The sequence below is a fragment of the Sciurus carolinensis genome, chromosome 1, assembly GCF_902686445.1.
Source record: "Sciurus carolinensis chromosome 1, mSciCar1.2, whole genome shotgun sequence".
Lineage (NCBI taxonomy): Eukaryota > Metazoa > Chordata > Mammalia > Rodentia > Sciuridae > Sciurus > Sciurus carolinensis.
The window spans coordinates 192,181,124-192,199,670 of record NC_062213.1 but is presented as its reverse complement, the minus strand read 5'-3'; the positions used below and the strand labels follow the sequence as shown (position 1 = coordinate 192,199,670).

At 53.8% G+C, this 18,547-nt stretch overlaps 1 long non-coding RNA gene across 1 annotated transcript; it reads right to left on the bottom strand.

Annotated features, from left to right (window-relative positions):
* Positions 1-1,097: 1,097 nt before the first annotated feature.
* LOC124976608 (uncharacterized) lies at positions 1,098-4,920 on the bottom strand. Its single transcript, XR_007107036.1, has 3 exons — positions 4,774-4,920; positions 4,014-4,174; positions 1,098-1,648 (listed from the first exon to the last, which is right to left on the bottom strand). It is a non-coding gene; the product is annotated as an uncharacterized LOC124976608 (long non-coding RNA).
* Between the last annotated feature and the right edge of the window lie 13,627 nt (positions 4,921-18,547).

The following is an 18,547-nucleotide window of genomic DNA, read 5'->3' as shown; positions in this document are numbered from 1 at the left end:
GGTCCCCACCAGCCCCGCTGCAGAGCCCTCTCCACCTTTCTTCCCCTGCCAGTGACAGCTGAGAGGCCGGACCTGGCTACGTTACCCCCTCCATGAAGCCCAAAGCCCCTCCTGGTTCGCCAGGCCTCGGGAAGCCCTTTTCTCTGGATGGCTTCCACCTGTGAGTCCAGAACCGTGGACCCTCTTCCCCGTTTCTGGAGAAAAAACAGCAGCTAATCGTCTGTAGCGCTGCCATGTGTTGACTATATGGTAGAATGATATTTTAGATATATTAAGTTAAATAAAATACATTATTAAAATTAGTTTCATCTTTGCCTTTTTACTTTTTGATGTAACTACAAGAGAGTTTAAAATCATATAAATGTGGTTCATATTACCTTTCTATTACACAGGGCTCTTCTAAATCTGTGTTGATAGCACTCTGCTTACTGCCTGTTTTGTGAGTGGAGAACATGTTAGAGGTTGTGATGGTGATGAAGGAGGTGGAGGTGGTAATGAAGGAGGTGATAGAGGTGGTGATGGGGCAGGTGGAGGTGGTGATGGGGGAGGTGATGGAGGTGGTGATGGAGGAGGTGATGGGGGAGGTGATAGAGGAGGTGATAAAGGAGGTGGAGGTGGTGATAGAGGAGGTGGAGGTGGTGATAGAGGAGGTGGAGGTGGTGATGGGGGAGGTGATGGAGGTGGTGATGGAGGAGGTGATAAAGAAGGTGGAGGTGGTGATAGAGGAGGTGGAGGTGGTGATAGAGGAGGTGGAGGTGGTGATAGAGGAGGTGGAGGTGGTGATAGAGGAGGTGGAGGTGGTGATGAGGTGGTGATGGAGGAGGTGATAAAGGAGGTGGAGGTGGTGATAGAGGAGGTGGAGGTGGTGATAGAGGAGGTGGAGGTGGTGATAGAGGAGGTGGAGGTGGTGATGGAGGAGGTGATAAAGGAGGTGGAGGTGGTGATAGAGGAGGTGGAGGTGGTGATAGAGGAGGTGGAGGTGGTGATAGAGGAGGCGGAGGTGGTGATGGGGAAGGTGATGGAGGTGGTGATGGAGGAGGTGATGGAGGAGGTGATAAAGGAAGTGGAGGTGGTGATAAGAGGAGGTGGAGGTGGTGATGGAGAAGGTGGAGGTAGTGATGAAGGAGGTGATAGAGGTGGCGATGGGGAGGTGGTGGAGGTGATGGTGTGTTCGAGGTGGAGACTGCCAGGTGGTTAGGAGGTGAGGCTGGTGGATGGTAGGGAGTAATTGGTAGGTGAAACCATTTGAGTGTCTACCCTCAAAATTCATAAGCTGAAACCTGATCACCAAGGTGACGATGTTAGGTGGTGGAGTTTGGGGCGGTGATTAGATCATGAGGGCCTGTCCTCTGGCTAGGATTGGTGCCTCTTGAAAGGAGGCCCCAGAGAGCTGCCTGTTCCTTGCTCTGTGTGGAAACACCTGGAGAAGGCGCCATCTGTGGACCAGAAAGCAGTCCTCGCCGGGCACCGAATCTGCGGGCAACTTGGTCTTGGACTGCTGGGCCTCTGGAACCGTGAGCGACCGATTTCTTGTTTATGAACCACCCAGGAGGCGCCTCTGAGGACCGACTGGAACTTGAGGCGAAGCCGTAGATGTTCAGACATCTCCGCCAGGCAGCTCCGTCTCTGATTCAGTCCTATAGAAATCCTAGTGCCAAACACTAAAAATGAGAAACAACTTAAATGGATATTAATGAGGGCGTGTGTGCCCACCCTTGCTTTCAGTGTCCCCCTGAGAGTCATGAACCTAGTCCTCACCGCTGAGGACACAGGGAAAATCAGACTCTGCTCTTGATCTCAATGAGTTGACATTGTACAGGAGGAAGATTGTACATAAAATCAATAATTTCAGAATATGATATGTTATGAAGAAACCTTCAGCAGAGGAAAAAGGACAGGGAGTGGTTGACAAAAGTGGTCAGAGAGGGCCCGAGGAGGGCGTTTGAGATGCGAATGATGGGAAGGAGGGAGCCACGGGATGTTCTGGGGGGAGGGCGTTCCCCGGGAGGAGATGAGGATGGAGAAGGCCCGAGGGCCCGGTGCCTATGAGCGGGGCTGGGGGCAGGGCCAGAGCAGATAGGAGCTTGAGGCCACCGTGAGGGGAGTGGTTTTTATTGCTGGTGTGACAGGAAGCCAGTGGAAAGGTCACTGGTCAGGCCATCCGATTCACATTCTTTACAGGCCAGCGTGGCTGCAGGACCGTGTGGGGGCAAGGGGGACAGGACAGCAGGTTAGAAGTGACGGGTGACGTGGACCCGGCTGGTGAGCGTTGTCCAATGCAGGAAGTTTCGTGACGGTCCCCCACAGAAGCTGCCGATGGACGGTTGGGGGCCTGTGGGAGCTAAGAGGTGTCCAGGACCACCCTTGCCTGGGTTTGGGACCTGAGCACCTGGAGGCATGGAGCCACCTTTTGGGAGACAGGAAGGTGGGGTGAGCAGGATGACCCGAGCTCAGTCGGGGTTCTTGTCAAGTGTGAGACGTTAATGAGACAACCAGGCGGCCCGGTGGGCGGGCGGGCGGCGCTGCGATCTGGGCTGGAAGGGAGGGAAGCCCAGAAAGGGCCCCCTGGGAATGGTCAGCAGAGGAAGGGACAGGGACTCGAGGCCCCAGCTCTTCCCGCCTGTCTTGAGCTCTGGCTGCTCCAGGGCCCCAGCCCAGGTGGGCCGGAGGGGGACACAGCCTTGCCCCTCCCCAGGCTGCTGTGCCTCACAAAGCCAGGCGACCGCTCGCTCGGCCAAGCAAACAGCGCTCAGGAAAGGCTGCAGCCTGCGAGAGGCGCGGCCCGGGGGACGCTCTTGGTCTTTTCTTTAGCTTTTGCAACTGGCCTCAAGCCAAGAATGTGTCCTTGGTCCCTCCCTGATGCCCACCCCGTCCCTGGGCCTGAGATTCCCCGGGTGCTGATCTCGCAGCCAGACAGCGGAGCTGGGGAACCGCGGGAGAGGCTGGGGGCCTCAGGGGGCTGTAATCTCCGCCCTCCCACGAGGCCCTGGGCTTTTGGCATCTGGCTCAGCGACTTGTGTGGGCTCCGGACGGGAATGCAGAGATCTGAGGCCGACTGGCCACTCAGCTGCATGTGACCTCAGGCACTTCGCTGCCCTCTCTGTGCCTCAGTCTCCCAATCTGTAAAAGGGGGATGATAACAGCGCTGCCTGGTTTGTGGCAGGGGATGAGTGGAAGCTGAGTGAGAGGCAGCACATAGTAAGTGCTTAATAAACCACGGCAGTTCTTGGGATTTCCCGGGCTTGGCCAAAGCCCCGGGGCACAGCCCGAATCCGAGCACAGTGCCACCCCTTACCACCCCACCCGAGTGCCTTGGGCCTGCAGCAGAAGCCACCCTCCAGGGGCTCGTGGGGCTGGTGGGTTCTGCCAGGCAGAGTCCCCAGGGCTGGGGTGCTGATGGATGAGGAGCTGCACGCTCCCTACCCGGGCTTCTGAACTCCTGCCCAGGCTTCCGGCCCCCTCAGCCCTGGCTGAGTGCTTAGCAGACCTGACCAGACTCAGCCCAGTGAAGCCTGAGCCCCCGCCATGATTGCCCCACTTCCTTGACTTGAGACCTTGCCCTGGTGACATACGGATAACCCAGAGAGGGTTACGGTCCTGTCTGTCATTCTGTGTGAGGGTGCTCCCTGGCCATAAGCTTGGGCCGCCAGCACAGCCCTGCCTGGGCTCAGCTCCATAAGACCTCCTCCTGCCGGCTGAGGGGAATCCAGGCGTCTTGGTCTGGCTGGGCAGTTCAGCTGGCATCTGGGTCTCACCCCACGTCTCACTGGACTTGCTCCCTAACCCCTTGGCCAGCCTGGACATCTCCTTCCCACCGCAACGTGGGCTTTCTGGCCCCAGTGCCTTTGCACAGCCCCACCCCACGCCCACCCCCGCTGAGTGCTGCCTCTCTCCGATGGTCCACACCAGTCTCTCGGCCTCAGTTCTCCTGCATTTGAGGCAAGAGCCTTCTTTGTTGGGGAGACCGTGCACGTTCCGTAGGGTCTTCAGCAACCCCCCTGGCTTCTACTCACCAGCAGCCTCTTCAGCAAGGTGTCTCCAGGCATTGCCGACGGGCCGCTGAGGCTGGCAGGTAGCGGTGCCCTGCGGGGAGCAGCCGACCTTGGGTTCACACCTGGCTCCGCTCTGCTTCCAGTGACACTGCATGGAGTAGTCAGGGCCTTGGTTTCCTTGTCTGCAAAGTGGGCACAAGAAGGACCGTCACGAGGGCACTTACAGGGGACGCTGTCATAAAGGACCATGGTGCGCTTAGAATTGGTGCCTGGAAAGCCGAAGCTAAAGCTCGCAGGGAAGCGCCGCCGGACTCGGGCCAGGCACCCGGCACGGCTGGGCTGCCCACTTCAGGAATGGCACCCCTTTGCCCCTGACCCTCTCAGTCCAGCCCAAACTCTGCGGCCTCCTCGGTGACCACCTCGCCTCTGAACATCCGCAAGTGCGTCGGGCGCTACTTCCCACGCACCGCATCCGGCGCTCCCCACGTCTCCCCGACACTGCCACAGCCCCTCCGGTGTCCGCGGGACTGCCGCCCCACACTCCTCGCCGGGGCCTCCGCCTGCCCGGGCCCTGCAGACTCCACTTGTCCCCACTGGCCCTGTTCCTCTGACGGAGCTGTGACCACGGCCACCTCGCACGTTGGCACTTGGGGATGCCGACTTGGCTCCCCTGCCCCCTCCTCGGGAAGCCCTGCCTGCGTCTCCGTCCTCCCCACCCGGTGGCTCTCCGTGCCCCTCACAGTTTTGTCAAGATCCAGAACTGCGCTCCGCGTTCACTCACCTCCTCCCCCGGCGACAGCCCCACTGACCGGTGGCCAGCCTCTCATGCCAGGGACCCTGCCCTGCCCTCTGCCATTTCCTGGGGGTCAAAGACTGTGCCTGGCACAGAGCAGGCATGCAGTAAAGACCCCGTGGGTGCCCGATGCCAGCTACCTCGACTGTCCACCTTCCCTGCGGCCACTGTCACCCGTCCCCGCCCCACGCGCAAGGAGGACCAGCCATGGTCATCTCCTGAGGGTGGGGACAGGCCCTGCCAAAGCACCAGCCAGCTGGTGCTGCCTGAATTCCTAACCACAGAATCACCAGATGTGATAAGATGCCTGCTTTAAGTCACCAGCTTTGTAATGGGTCACCAGGACACATGCCAGCTCTGGTCTCCTGGGGGAACTGCCCGGGACGCCATCGCCAGCAGGCCTCGGAAGTGTGACTGGGTCTGTTGGGTGGGAGGGTTCTGTGAGCTACTGGTGATGTCTGCTGTGGCCCAGGGCAGGGGGTCAGGAGCCTCCCGTGCTACGCTCTCCACAGTCCTGGCCATTGTGTGTCAAGGACAGTGGGGCACGAAGTCACTGAACCCTCACTGTAGAACCCAGACTGGGGAACAGAGGGATCAGCAGAGAGGGGCCAGAGTAGGGTCTGTGGCCCCAAGTCCACACTTTCTCATGAAACCAGCCAAGAACACAGTGTTTCCTCCGAGGTGAAACTGTCCCCTGTCCCAGGTTTCCAGGTCTCTTCCCTCCTGACGCATCGCCGGCCCCTCCCTTAGCCTTCCCTCGTTGCCAGCCCTCCGTCCTCACAACCAGGTAGGCTGTACTGCGGACTAGGGACAGCTGGCACCAGGCCAGCGTCACCAGGGCCCCGGAGCTGCTGGGCTTCCCTTCTGTCATGGGAGGCTGGCGTTCAGGTATCTCTCATGGGTGGAACCACGCAGTCTGTGAAGAGCTGAATGAAACGCGCCTCTCAGCTCCCGGGCCAGGCTGGGCTCCCAGAGGATGGGGAGGAGCCTCTGGGTGGGGGAGGCCCTGCCGTGGGGGGGCAGAGGGAGGAGCAGGTGGGGGGCTCGGCCGGCTCTTCCTGTTCCGGGGGCTGTGGTCCTGAACAGGGGCTTTACCTTCTGATCCCCAGTGTTCCATCTGTCGAGTGGACCTCCCTGGTAGGGTGATTTTGAGGATAAAGGATTTAATTTAGTGACAGTATTAGAAAATTATTCCTCACATATTGGCATTTAATATTATTTTGCTCTCCCACTGAGTTACATCCACAGTCATTTTAATTTTTATTTTGAAACACGTTCTCCCTAAATTGTCCAGGTGGCCTCGAATTTGTGATCCTCCTGCCTCAGCCTCCTGAGTCACTGGGATTACAGGTGTGTGCTACAGCCAAATATCTCTTAATGAGTGAGTGACTGAGGGAATGAATGGTTGGAGAGCCGCTGGCCATGTCCAGGCGTGTCCCCGGGTCTAATCCTACGGGGTTGACTGATTCTGTCTCCACTCTGCCTGGCGTGAAGTGGTCACCTAAAATGTATCTGCTGAAAAAAATTCTTCTCAGTCCAACTTAAGGAAGTAGTTTATAAGCACAATAAAAAAAAAAAAAAAAATCACGCACCACATTCCAAAGCAGATAGAATTCACCCAGGGGGTGACTGTGCCTCTGCTCCGGGGACCCGTGAACCAGGAAGCGGGCCCAAGAGGCCTCTGGACACACCAGGAGCCGGCATAAAGTTCACGCCCGTCTTCTAGAAGTGTCCTCTGACCCTCATCTTTGGCCGAGTCACCCTGGTTCACACACGGTCTCATGGGGTTTCCCAGGCGCCTGCAGTCCAGGGGCAGCGGGTGACCACAGCCTCGGAGCTGAAGGAGCCCTGGCAGCAAGGCTGCCCCAGGGAGCGGGCCTCACAGCCAGACGACAGGAGGACAAGTCCACCAAATCCTGTGACAATGCACGTTCTGGCAAAGGGCCCTTGGCCTCGGCGCCGGGCGCCCAGGAGGTGGCCACCAGCCAGCAACGCGGGCTCAGCCTGACCACCACGCTGCGCTTCACAGGCCCGCGGCTGGCCTTCCTTCACCGTGTGGTGGGGTTGCGAGGCGTGGTGTCACGTGTGGGGGACTTCCTGCCCACCACGGGTGGCACGCCTCATGCAGTCCCACGGCTGCCGCTGAGCGAGCCTGGCCCTGCCCTTTGCAGAGCCTGTTTCTCAGCCCAGCACTGTGGACTTCCCGCAGACGCCAGCCCATGCGTGAGGAGGCCGGCCCTGGCCTCTGCTCCCTGGATTCTGGTGACGTCTCCTCCCTCAAATCATGACAAGCACAAATGTCTCCAGACCACTGTGCAGTGCTCCTGGGGCAGAGCAGTCCCCAGCTGGAAAAGCCTGGCTGCGGGCACACGTCAGGTCTGCTGGGAACCCTTCGCGCTGCTCCTGGGCTTGGTAACTACAGGCCCGAGAGCTCCTGGGCAGCACCTCCAAAGAGCCCAGTGTTCTCATTCTACACTGTGAAGTGACCAAGGTCTCGAGCAGTGGCCAGCAGGGACATTTTCTAGGTGACAAATCATTTCATTCAATGAGTGGAACATATCCGTGGGCCAAGACCGGTCTTCATACAACAGTGAGCTGAACGAGCAACACCCCCTCCTGTAGGCCACACTCTGGTGAAAGAGACAGGGAAAGACCCAGCCGAAAAGTAAAACAAAGACAGATTAAATAGTGATGAGCATTATGGTGGAAAAGGAAGAGGAGAGGAGAAGTGGAATTCTAAACACTCCAGTCAGGGGAGACGGCGATGAGGAGGTGATTATTGAGTAAAATTTGAAGGAATGAAGGTGAGATACAGAGGAAGAAGCATGACAGGCAGTGGAAACAGCAAGTACAAAGGCCCTGAGGCAGCACTGTGTCTGCCTCATCTGGGGAACATTCGGAAGCTGAATCAGAGTGAATAGGTGGAGGCATGGAGGAGGTGAGGGCAGAGAGGTGACAGACAGGGCATGAAAAGGTATTAATTTAGATTTTTTTCTCAGTTCAGAAGCCACACCACACTACATTAGGAGTGCTTTCTCTGGAGAATAGAATCTTGAGGACTTTCTCTTTTGTTGTTGCTTGCGTCTTTGCCTCTTAATATGACAAACTCTTATTATTTTTGGAATAAGGAAAAAGTCAATTATGTTTTGGGTTTTAGAAGGGTATATGTTTTTGCTGAGTTTCTCCTTTTCATCTTATACTTTAAGGAAATTCTTAAATAAAATTTGATTTGATTTGTATTTGGGAAGTTATTTTGTGTGTGTGTGTGCATGTGTGTGTAAAAACTACTTGAATTTTTTTAAGGAATTAGGCAGGGTTAAAAAAAAGATCGTATTAAAAATACCAAGTGTGATACATTTGGAAAGTGGGAGTATGTTTTCCTCCAATCTCATTTTTGCTGATGTCCCCCGAGTGTGAGGAATGCTGAGCTGGGTTCTGGACAGGGTGGGGGCAGAGGCTAGGGACACTGCTCTGAAGCTGGACTTCCAGGGTCTATTGCCAATTCCCACGGATCACTAGGGGAGGTTTCTTAAATACCTGAGCTCAGTTTTCTCATCTATAAAAAGATAAGAAGGATTAATGCAATATTAGTCAGGAAACAGAAGCCATTCAAGGTATATTAAACAGGAGGGACTTAATGCAGGGAATTGGGGGTTTACAAAATCCTCAGAAGGGCCGAGGAAGCAGGCTTTAAACTGGGCCTCCAGAAACCATGTCCAGAATTGACCCTCCTGGGGACCTACACCCCTGAGGCTGTGCTCAAAACTCACAGCCTAACCACTGTCGGGACCGGAAGACTGAATGAGAGCCACCACTTCAACCGCCTGCCGGCACCGCGCACCCGGCGCTGGAATCTGCCAGAGGGAAGCCTCGGACTTCCCCAACGTGGCTGCCAGAGAAAACCAAGGAGAGGGATGAGGCTCTGCCTCTGCCACCCAGGACGTCGGCCTGCAGCCTCTCGGGGCAGACGTGGTTCACGCCCAGGCCCAGGAGCGTGGGGCCACGGCGGCTAGGTCAGGTCCGCGGAGACAAAGGAGATGCCCAGGCAGAACTCCACGTGCCAGGGTCTTGTTGGGGAAAAGCCCACCCGAGAGAAAGCGGGAGGCGGCGGGTAAGGCTGAGAGCGCTGTCAGGTGGCAGGCAAGGAAAGACAGGGCGGAGGCGCCATGGGACGGGGGACTAGGGCGGTTTCCACGAAGCCACCCGAGGCCTGGAACCAACGCTGGTGGACAGAGGAGTTGCGGGAGGCGTCCGCGTCACCTGTGTCCCTGTTGTACTCAGTCCTCCCTGGGTCCCCGCAGGGGGATGGAGTTCAAAGTGCCGCAGGGGCCTTTAGGGAATTAGCTCCTGTCAGAAGGAGCGGGTGGGGCCGGGCCCTGGCTGCTCGGGGTGGGAGGGCGTTTGCACAATCACCCGCAGAAGTCGCCCTGAGAGCGGGACCTGCTTCCTGGGGTGATCTGAGGGTTAACGAGATAACACGGGCAGCGACTTAGGACAGAGCCTGCGGAGTAAGTACTCAGCAAATGCTGGGGACTGCAAGACAAGGAGGCCACACTTTGCCTTCCTGGTCCTCCCCACCCTCTGTGGGAGACTGTGCTGAGCACCCTGCAAGCAGGTCATTACAGGCTGGGGGCTGCTGGCCTGCAGGGTGTGCCCTGGGGCGTGTCCTCACCAACAGGGAACCCAGGCCCCGCCCCGAGTCCTGACTCAGCTGGCGGGCTAGGGGTGCACGGTGTACTGGTTCCCAGGCCCAGCTGGCTCTGGGACCACCGTCGTGGGTGTCTGAGGGAGGAGTGCTTAGCAAGGTAGAGGGTGGGAAGAGAAGGCAAGGGAGACTTGGGAGCCCAGTATGGTGGCCTGGGCCTGCAGTCACAGACACTGGGGAGGCTGAGGTGCCTTTGAGGGTCCTCGAGCCCAGGAGTTTGAGGCCAACCTGGACTGCATAGTGAGACTTCGTCTCAAAAGAAAAAAAGAAAAAAAAAAAAAAAAAAAAGACTTTGGAGGAAAGATGGAACGTGAGTGGGGTTTTGAAGGATGAATAGGAGTTAAAAGTGAAAGAGCAGAGGGCATCCGGGGAGAGGGAACGGGACGCAAAGGCAGAGTGGCCCGAGAAGCTGGAAAGGTTTGGGACAGCAGGTATCCGGTGTGGCTGGGCGAAGGAACCTGGTCCTTCTATTGAACGCTTTTTAGTGGCCAGTTCAGTGCTAAGGGCTGGACAGGCCTTACACCCTGAGCCCTCACCAGGCCTCTGAAGTTGCTATCATAGTCACTCTGTTTAACAGGCAGGGCAGTGGCAGCCCAGAGAGGCGGAGTGATCTCTCCCTGGCCACAGAGTTGTTTGAGATGAAGTCAGTGCCGGAATTCATTTGTATCCAAAGCCCCGATGCTGATGTTCCTGGGAGGAGAGGCTGGAGGAGCAAGCAGGGGCCAGTGGGGACACGTGTGCATGCAGTGTGGCCTCAGGAGCACAGATTTTGGAAGTGGTTCAACCTGCTACTTAGTGGCTGTGTGGCCTTGGACATGTTGCTTAGCCTCTCTGTGCCTTGTTTTCATCATCTGTAAAATGGGGCGGCAATGCCGTCTTCTGGCAGGTCATGAGATGAAGTGAATGAGACGCGAAGCACTGGGCGCCGCGCCTCGCACACAGCAAGCGCGCGGGAGGGAGACTCTCACCGAGGGTGCGGACACTAGGGACGTCCACCTGCAGCCAGTGGGGCCTGCTGGGCAAGTGCCTCGGGGGTCCAACGGGGAGAGGCCCCAGGTCAAGGGCAGAGTCAGAAGGCGAGCTTCAGCCCCGCGAGGTCAGGGTGGCCTGGGACAGGTCGGAGCTACGGGCCACGGGGCCTCAGGTGCCAGGCCGGGCTGCGGGATCCGGGCTGCGGGATCCGGCAGAGAGCAGCGCAGGCCCCTGGGGAAAGCGCCAGAGGAGCTTCCGGCCAGGCCGGGGAGGCGTGGTAGCCCCGCCGAGCTTGCAGGTGACGCAGCTTCACAGAGCCTCAGTCCCTCCGTGCCAGGACAGACACCCACGGGGGGCGCAGAGCTGGGCCCTCGGCGGGGGAGCGGAGGGTTCTTCCTCACCCGTGTTTTTGTGTTTTCTACCCTGAGTAGGGGTTGGTTTTGGTTTTTAGAAAAAGTAAAATAAATGTGCAAAATAAAGGCCGGCTCCTATTTGCGCGTGGGAACAAGTAAGGAGAGACCCGGGCTGCGACATGTGCCCGTGAGAGCCCGGGCGGGCGCCCTCGGCCTGTCTGCAAGCTGGGGTGCCTGCGGGTGGCTCAGGGCCAGGGACCCAGACTTCTCTCGGGACCATTTGATGCTCAAGACCGGGGCACCTTTTTGTGGCTTATACCTGTTGCCAATTGTCCTTTCAGAGATCAGAACTGAGAAGACCTCATCGCGGGCACGCATGAAGTCAATGGAGCGGTAGTTCCCCTCCGCCGCCCCCAGGTACTGGGGATTGAACCCAGGGCACTTTACCACTGAGCTAAATGGTCATACCTTTTTATTTTGAGATAGGGTCTTACTAAGTTGCTTTTAGAGCCTCACTAGATAATTGAGGCTGGCCTTGAACTTGCCATCCTCCTGCCTCAGCCTCCCAGTTGCTGGGGTTACAGGCCTGCGCCAGTGCACCTACCTGAGAGCAGTAGCTGTTGATGGGGAAGGGAGGGGGATTAATTCAGCCTCCCAGGGACACTAGGCACTTGGTAGACAGGTTCTTTGTTCATCACAGTTGGGGACGGGGGTGCTGGCATTAGTGGGTAGAGGCCAGGGATGCTGCGGAACATCTAATGCACCACAGACCCCTCTAAATGGAATTATCCAGCCCAACAGGCCAACAGGCTGAGAAACTCAGTAAGGGTAACAAAATAAAATAAGGATAATAAACTTACCACATGTTAATATATGGATAAAAATAGCATTTTCCTAACTTAATACTCACAGAAGCGGCATTGCTCTACCTGTTTGCCGATCTCTTTGATGCCTGGCTTCGGTGGAGACAGCTGGGTTCTGGGCTGGGGTCTGGCTCAGCGTGGAGCGCTTGCCTGGCCTGCAGGAGGGTCCTGCCTGATCCCCCGCATGGCCAGAGACCAGAACCAAGACTGCAGCCGGCTCTGCTCCCCAGTTCGTTGCAATGTCACCTCGTGGAGCTTTGGAAACCTCCGCCGTGTACTTGTGAGCGAACGAGAGTGAAGAAGACGAAATCAGTAGGATTGTGAAAACAGTCTTGGCCTCATCCCCGCCCCCACCCCGCCCCCACCCATCACCAAGGGTCCGCAGGCCCCTCTGAGGGCTTCTGGGGAGACCCTGGGGACTGCTTCCAGGTCACGCCAGGCTGTGGCGGGAACACATCTGCCTGCTTTGCGGGGGGGGGGGGGGGGGGAAGGCAGAGGGGAAGGGTCTGGTGCGCAGCCACCGAGTGCTGGTGGCCTGGGCCCAGCCCTGCAGCCCCCTCCCGCCCTCCTCAGCCTTGGTTACACAGTCCTGGTGACTTATCCAGTGACAGATCTCACGTTTCACTGCAGCCAAGAGAACACCAGCCCCACAAGTGGGAATAAAGGACAGAGCGGGGGAGGGGTGGGGTGCTCCCGCAGCCTGGGGGTCCCGTGGGGCGTGGGTGTGTGGGGAGAGCCCACACCTTGGCTTTGCCCTGGAGCCCGGCCCTGGGAACAGTGATCGAGGTGGCCCGCCTGTCTCTGAGTCACCCACCTGAGTTTCACAGGACGCGATAGGCTAATTTTGGGCAAGGAGAGAGGGCGTCCCAGCCGTGGAGGCCCCGAGAAGGGGCTGGGAACGGGGTCAGGAGGCTTGCAGGAGGCCAGGCTCCCTGCACCCCCAGGCCAGCCCCTTCCGGGCTCCATGCTTCTGGGAGCGGGGCCATGGGTTCCAGCTGCTCCTCCTGTGGGGACTGAGGTAACAGAGCACGCATGGAGTGCCTGCTGTGTGCGAGGCTCCGAGCAGACTCCCTGTCACCTGCTGCGTGTGAGCCCCACAGGGGCCCAAGCTCGGGGAGAGGGACTTCTCTCATTGTACCCAGGAGGCCAGCGAGGTCCAGGCAGGAAAGGACGTGTCTGTGTTCCAAGAGACGCGGCGCTGGGACGGCAGCTTGGGTTGTCCAGCTACGCGCAGATCCTGAGCCTCCGCCCTGCCGTCAGCTGGACACACGGATTTCTCAGGGCCGGACTGGCCAGGGCCTGCCAAGCCCCGTGCCAGGTGCCAGGGATGCGGTGCAATGAAACGCCCCCTCCGCTCGGCCTCCTTGGGGAGGTGCAGTCACAGGGCTTTGAGCAGGCGAGCAGGGGTTGGGATTTATCGGGCCAAAAGCTGTGTTGGGGTGAGCAGGGAACGAGAGAGCCAGAGAAGGCCCCATTGGAGAGGGGAGAGGGGACAGGGTGGGCCCAGTGAGGAGGAAGAGGATGGTTCTGGACTAGAGGAAGAGCACCCGAGGACCCTGCTGCCACTTCTGGGCCCAGGAGGAGTTTCAGGGTTTCTAGCGCGAGCTCTCCCTACCACCCCCCAGCATTCTAGGTGTGGAGTGAGGATCAGCCGCTCTCGCTGGGAGAACAGCCGCCTCTTCCCCGAAGTGGAGGCTGGGTCTGCACCAGCTGCCAGGTCCAGGGGACAGGGGGCCAAGCTCCCTTCTTATTTTGTTTGTTTGGGGGCTGGGGGCCTCGTGCATGCTGGGCGAGTGCTCTGCCACGGGCCGCGGCCCCAGTCCCAGCCGTCTTTTCCAATAGCTGTTTGACCCCGAGGCCTCTTGGCACGTGGCACCAACTGGGCACTGGACAGAAAGTGTCTCGTCGGAATGTCGCAATCCTGGGAGATACGGGATCAATTTGTAAAGGTGAAGTGCAGTCAGAGGGGACCTTGCCCAATTCCCTACTCATGTCATTCAAGAATAATCCCTCAAAGTGGGCTCGTGTGTTTACCAGCCCAGTGGTGAGCCCTGTGGCTGGGGCTGGGGCTGGGGCTGGAACAGGCTGCTGGTTGCTTGTCTGCCTGCTGTGAAATTATGTGCCTTGGTGACTTTTTCACTTAGGAGGGGACAGGTACATTATTGGAATCTTGTGTGATGCTTTGTTAATCTGTCTTTGCATTACAGGACCTCCTTATTGATACGATCACTACTCCATTTTGTGGATGAGAGAACTGAGGCTCAGAGAGGTTAAGAAACCCACCTGAGGTCACACAGCTGGTAAGTACGAGAGCTGAACTTGGAACTCAGGCAGCCTACTATTAGAGCCCAAGCTCACAACCTCACCCTGCTTCCCTTGAAGTAGAAACTGTTGAAACTGGGAGGCTGCTTCCCTTTGGCCGGTCAGTGCCCTGCCTACCCTAATGCAGAGAGGGCTCTCAGACCTTTTTACTGCCCCAGAGAGTGCAGGCTGGAGAGAAGAGGGAAGCCTCTGCAGCAGGTGTTGGAGGTCCCCCCGTGATGCAGGGCAGGGCCTCTGAGGAGAGGCAGCCTGGGCATGCCCGGGCAGGCGGGCCTTCCTGTCTCCTTCCCCCTCCCCCAGGAGGTGCTGGGTGTGGGGCGAGAGCAGCTGCCAGAAGCTGCCAACTCCAGGGGCAGAAGTAAAAGGTCTTAGGTGAGCAACGGGAGGGAAGTGGTTTTTTATTGCTTTGAAATAACTTTCCTCCTATTCCACAGTAATAAAGAAAATTCAGGAACTCCCAATAAGCCCAAAGAGTAGAGCGTAGGAACCCAGGAGCCCATAAACACTGCTGAGTGCTTTGGGCGCGGTTCCGTCTAGCCTTTTGTTCAAGCACCGTTTCATATGCATATTTATATTTATAATAATAGATGTGTTCACAATAACATTTTATTATTGGCAAAATAATCCACGTTCCCTGTAACATTAAGAGTAGGAATGAACGAAAGTGTGAAGTAAGTTCTAATCTCAGATGGCATGACTCTCCAGGTTGTTCCCTTTTTAATTGTGAATTTGGTTATAACAAATATATTCGTAAAAGTCCATCTGCCACTCTTGCTGACACATTTTCAGCATGTAGGCTGATTAACTGACGTCATCCAATGGCAGAATTTAAAGGTAGAGCAAAGTTGTAGGATGTTAACTTCTTTTAGGTCACAGGCCCTCTGGGAGTCTGAGCTGGGGACACAGGGCTTTGGATTCCTCAAGGCTGCAGGACAGTCACATTCAGCACCTCCCGCACCCCCTGACCCCCTCCATCTGAATATTTTCTGTAGGCCACTGCAGTGTACTTGGCTGCTCAGGAGCACGGTTTATACTAGTTCAATATTTTATTTCTTGAAAAAAAAAAATTCTTCATAGAAATAGAAAAAACAATCCTGAAATTCATTTGGAAAAATAAGAGATGCAGAAAAACTGAAGCAATCCTTAGTAAGAAAAGTGAAGCAGGAGGCATCACAATATCAGACCTTAAATTATACTACAGAGTCATAGCAACAAAAACAGCATGGTCTCCTTGTCACTCCGTAACTCCGGTTTCAAGCAGAGGATATCTGTTTCTCGGTGAGGCAGTTTTTGCTGCTTATCGATCCCCTGGTGTTTACCCCATTTGTCTGCTGTGGTGACCTGCAGTCTGCCAGCATATCGACGCCTTTTTTGAGAGCAGATTGCTCACTGTCAGGCATCTATCATCCGCCATTTGCCTGCCTCTCGCCTGTCCATCGCCTGCCTTACACCTATCCATCACCCAATGCTCGAGGTTCACCTCCCGATCGTCCGACAACAGTCAGCAAACTGATCACCGACCGCCAGTGGAGCACCAGCTGCCTGCTGTTGCTGGAAGTTCACTGTTACAGTACCTGCAGGTTTGATTACACGTGGCTGCTGCCATTTTGAGACAACAGCCAGGCCCCATAGGACCCCTGGCCTGACTGACTGAGCCCCGTCTCCAGGATAATCCAACAGATCACTCCCTACCTCTGGGGCCCTCACATCAACTGACTGCTCCCTGCTGTCAGGACCCCCAGACCAACTGACTGCGCCCTATCACTGGAACCCTAGACCGACTGATTGCACCCGGCCTCCAGTATCCTACAACCACACCAAACACACCGGACCTCCAGACCCCTGCCTGACCAACCACATCCCGCCTCCAGGACCTCCTGCTGACCACGGCCACACCCTAAGCTGCACCTCCCCATTTGCCAACACATTTCGAAGACAGAGAGGCCATCTTGGATAATCCTGGAAGCAGTAGCTCCGATCCTTGGGTGGGGCAAATCCCATCCTGCAACGCCTGCTGGAGGCTTGAAGCTCATTGTCAGGTACCTCTCATGCATCAGGCCACTGAACACTGGGAGGTTTCATTACTATATGACTGTTATACAGTAGATTTTCTTTTTTTTCCTTATTGAAAAAATTTAAGTTTTTATTTCTTTACTTTTCTTGCTTTCTTTTCCTTTTGTTTACCTGTTCCCTCAGAGTCTCTTTCTCCCTTTTTTGCATGCTAACATTCGTTTTCTTTTGATTACACTCTCACCCTTTCTATTATCTAGAACTTCTGTATATTCTTTTCTTATCCCATTAACAGCCACATTCTACATCCCTCTGCATCCTCTTTGTCCTCCATTAGAAACTGCAGACCTTATTGCAAACCTGTTTGTTTTACCAAAGATAATATTTGAACTCATTTTGTTTACTATGACAATTTTGTTATTGTCCCCATAGGGGCTATTTGGTGTAGGATTGCATAGTGTCTGATTTGGGCACTGCTAATCTTGATCTCCCCTTAAAGAAAGGGTTTTGGAAACCTATAGGGCCACTATAAGCCTATAGGGGGAAATCTGCAATACCCCAGTCTGCACTGCTAGAGGGGAAGATACATGAACAACATGAAAAAACAAGGGAAGAAAATGATCCAAACAAATCTATATTAATAGAATTATTAATTATTAATTACAATCATTAATTATAATTATAAATATAATCACCATAAATTATAATTATAAATATAATCATTATTAATCATTATTAATTATAATTATTAATTATTAATAATATTATTAATAAAATTATTCTATATTAATAGAATCCAATGACAGTATATTAGAAGAAATGTCATAAAAGGACTTCAGATTATACATGATTAAGATGATTCACAAAGCAAAGGATGAGATAAGAGAGCAAATGCAGGCAATGAATGATGATACCAATAAGCTGAAAGAGCACCTGCAGGAAGCAAAAGATCATTTCAACAAAGAGATAGAGATTCTCAAAAAAAAAAAAAAAAAAAAACCAAACAGAAATCCTTGAAATGAAGAAGACAATAAACCAAATAAAAAACTCAATGGAAAGCATCACCAAAAGACTAGACCACTTGGAAGACAGAACCTGAGACAATGAAGACAAAATATTTAATTGTGAAAATAAAGTTGCCCAAACAGAGAAGATGGTAAGAAATCATGAACAGAATCTCCAAGAACTATGAGACATCATGAAAAGACCAAATTTAAGAATTATTGGGATTGAGGAAGGCACAGAGATACAAACCAAAGGAATGAACAACCTATTCAATGAAATAGTATCAGAAAATTTCCCAAACCTGAAGAATGAAATGGAAAATCAAATACAAGAGGCTTACAGAACACCAAATGCACAGAATCACAACAGATCCACACCAAGGCACATTATAATGAAAATGCCTAACATTCAAAATAAAGATAGGATTTTGAAGGCCGCAAGAGAAAAGCACCAGATTACATATAGGGGGAGACCAATACGGATAGCAACCGACTTCTCAACCCAGACTCTAAAAGCTAGAAGGGCCTGGAACAACATATTTCAAGCTCTGAAAGAACATGGTTGCCAACCAAGAATCCTATACCCAGCAAAACTAACCTTCAGATTTGAAGAGGAAACAAAATCCTTCCATGATAAACAAAAGTTAAAAGAATTTACAAATAGAAAGCCTGCACTACAGAATGTTCTCAACAAAATATTCCATGAGGAGGAAATGAAAAACAACAATGGAGGACAGCAAAGGGAGGAACTAAGTTAGAGAAAAACCACTCAAAGGAGAAACCAAGTCAACTTAAAAACCAAAAATAAGCCAAATGACTGGGAATACAAATCATATCTCAACAATAACCCTGAAGGTTAATGGCCTAAACTCATCAATCAAAAGACATAGACTGGCAGAATGGATTAAAAAGAAAGACCCAACAATATGCTGCCTGCAAGAGACTTATCTCATAGAAAAAGACATCCACAGACTAAAGGTGAAAGGATGGGAAAAAAACCTACCACACACATGGACTCAGTAAAAAAGCGGGGGTTTCCATCCTTAGATCAAATAAAGTGGACTTCAAGCCAAAGTTAGTCAGAAGGGATAAAGAAGGATATTTCATACTGCTTAAGGGAACCATAAATCAGGAAGACATAATGATAGTAAATATTTATGCCCCAAATAATGGTGCATCCCTGTACATCAAACAAATCCTTCTCAATTTCAAGAATCACATAGACCACAACACAATAATTCTGGGTGACTGTAATGCACCGCTGACACCACTAGATAGATATTCCAAACAAAATCCAACCAAAGAAACCATAGAACTCAATAACACAATCTATAACCTAGACTTAATAGACATATATAGAATATTCCATCCATCAATGAGCAGATTCACTTTCTTCTCAGCAGCACATGGAACCTTCTCGAAAATAGACCATATGTTATGCCACAAAGCAGCCCTTAGGAAATGCAAAAAAATAGAGATACTGCCTTGTGTTCTATCAGATCAAAATGGACTGAGAGTAGAAATCAATGACAA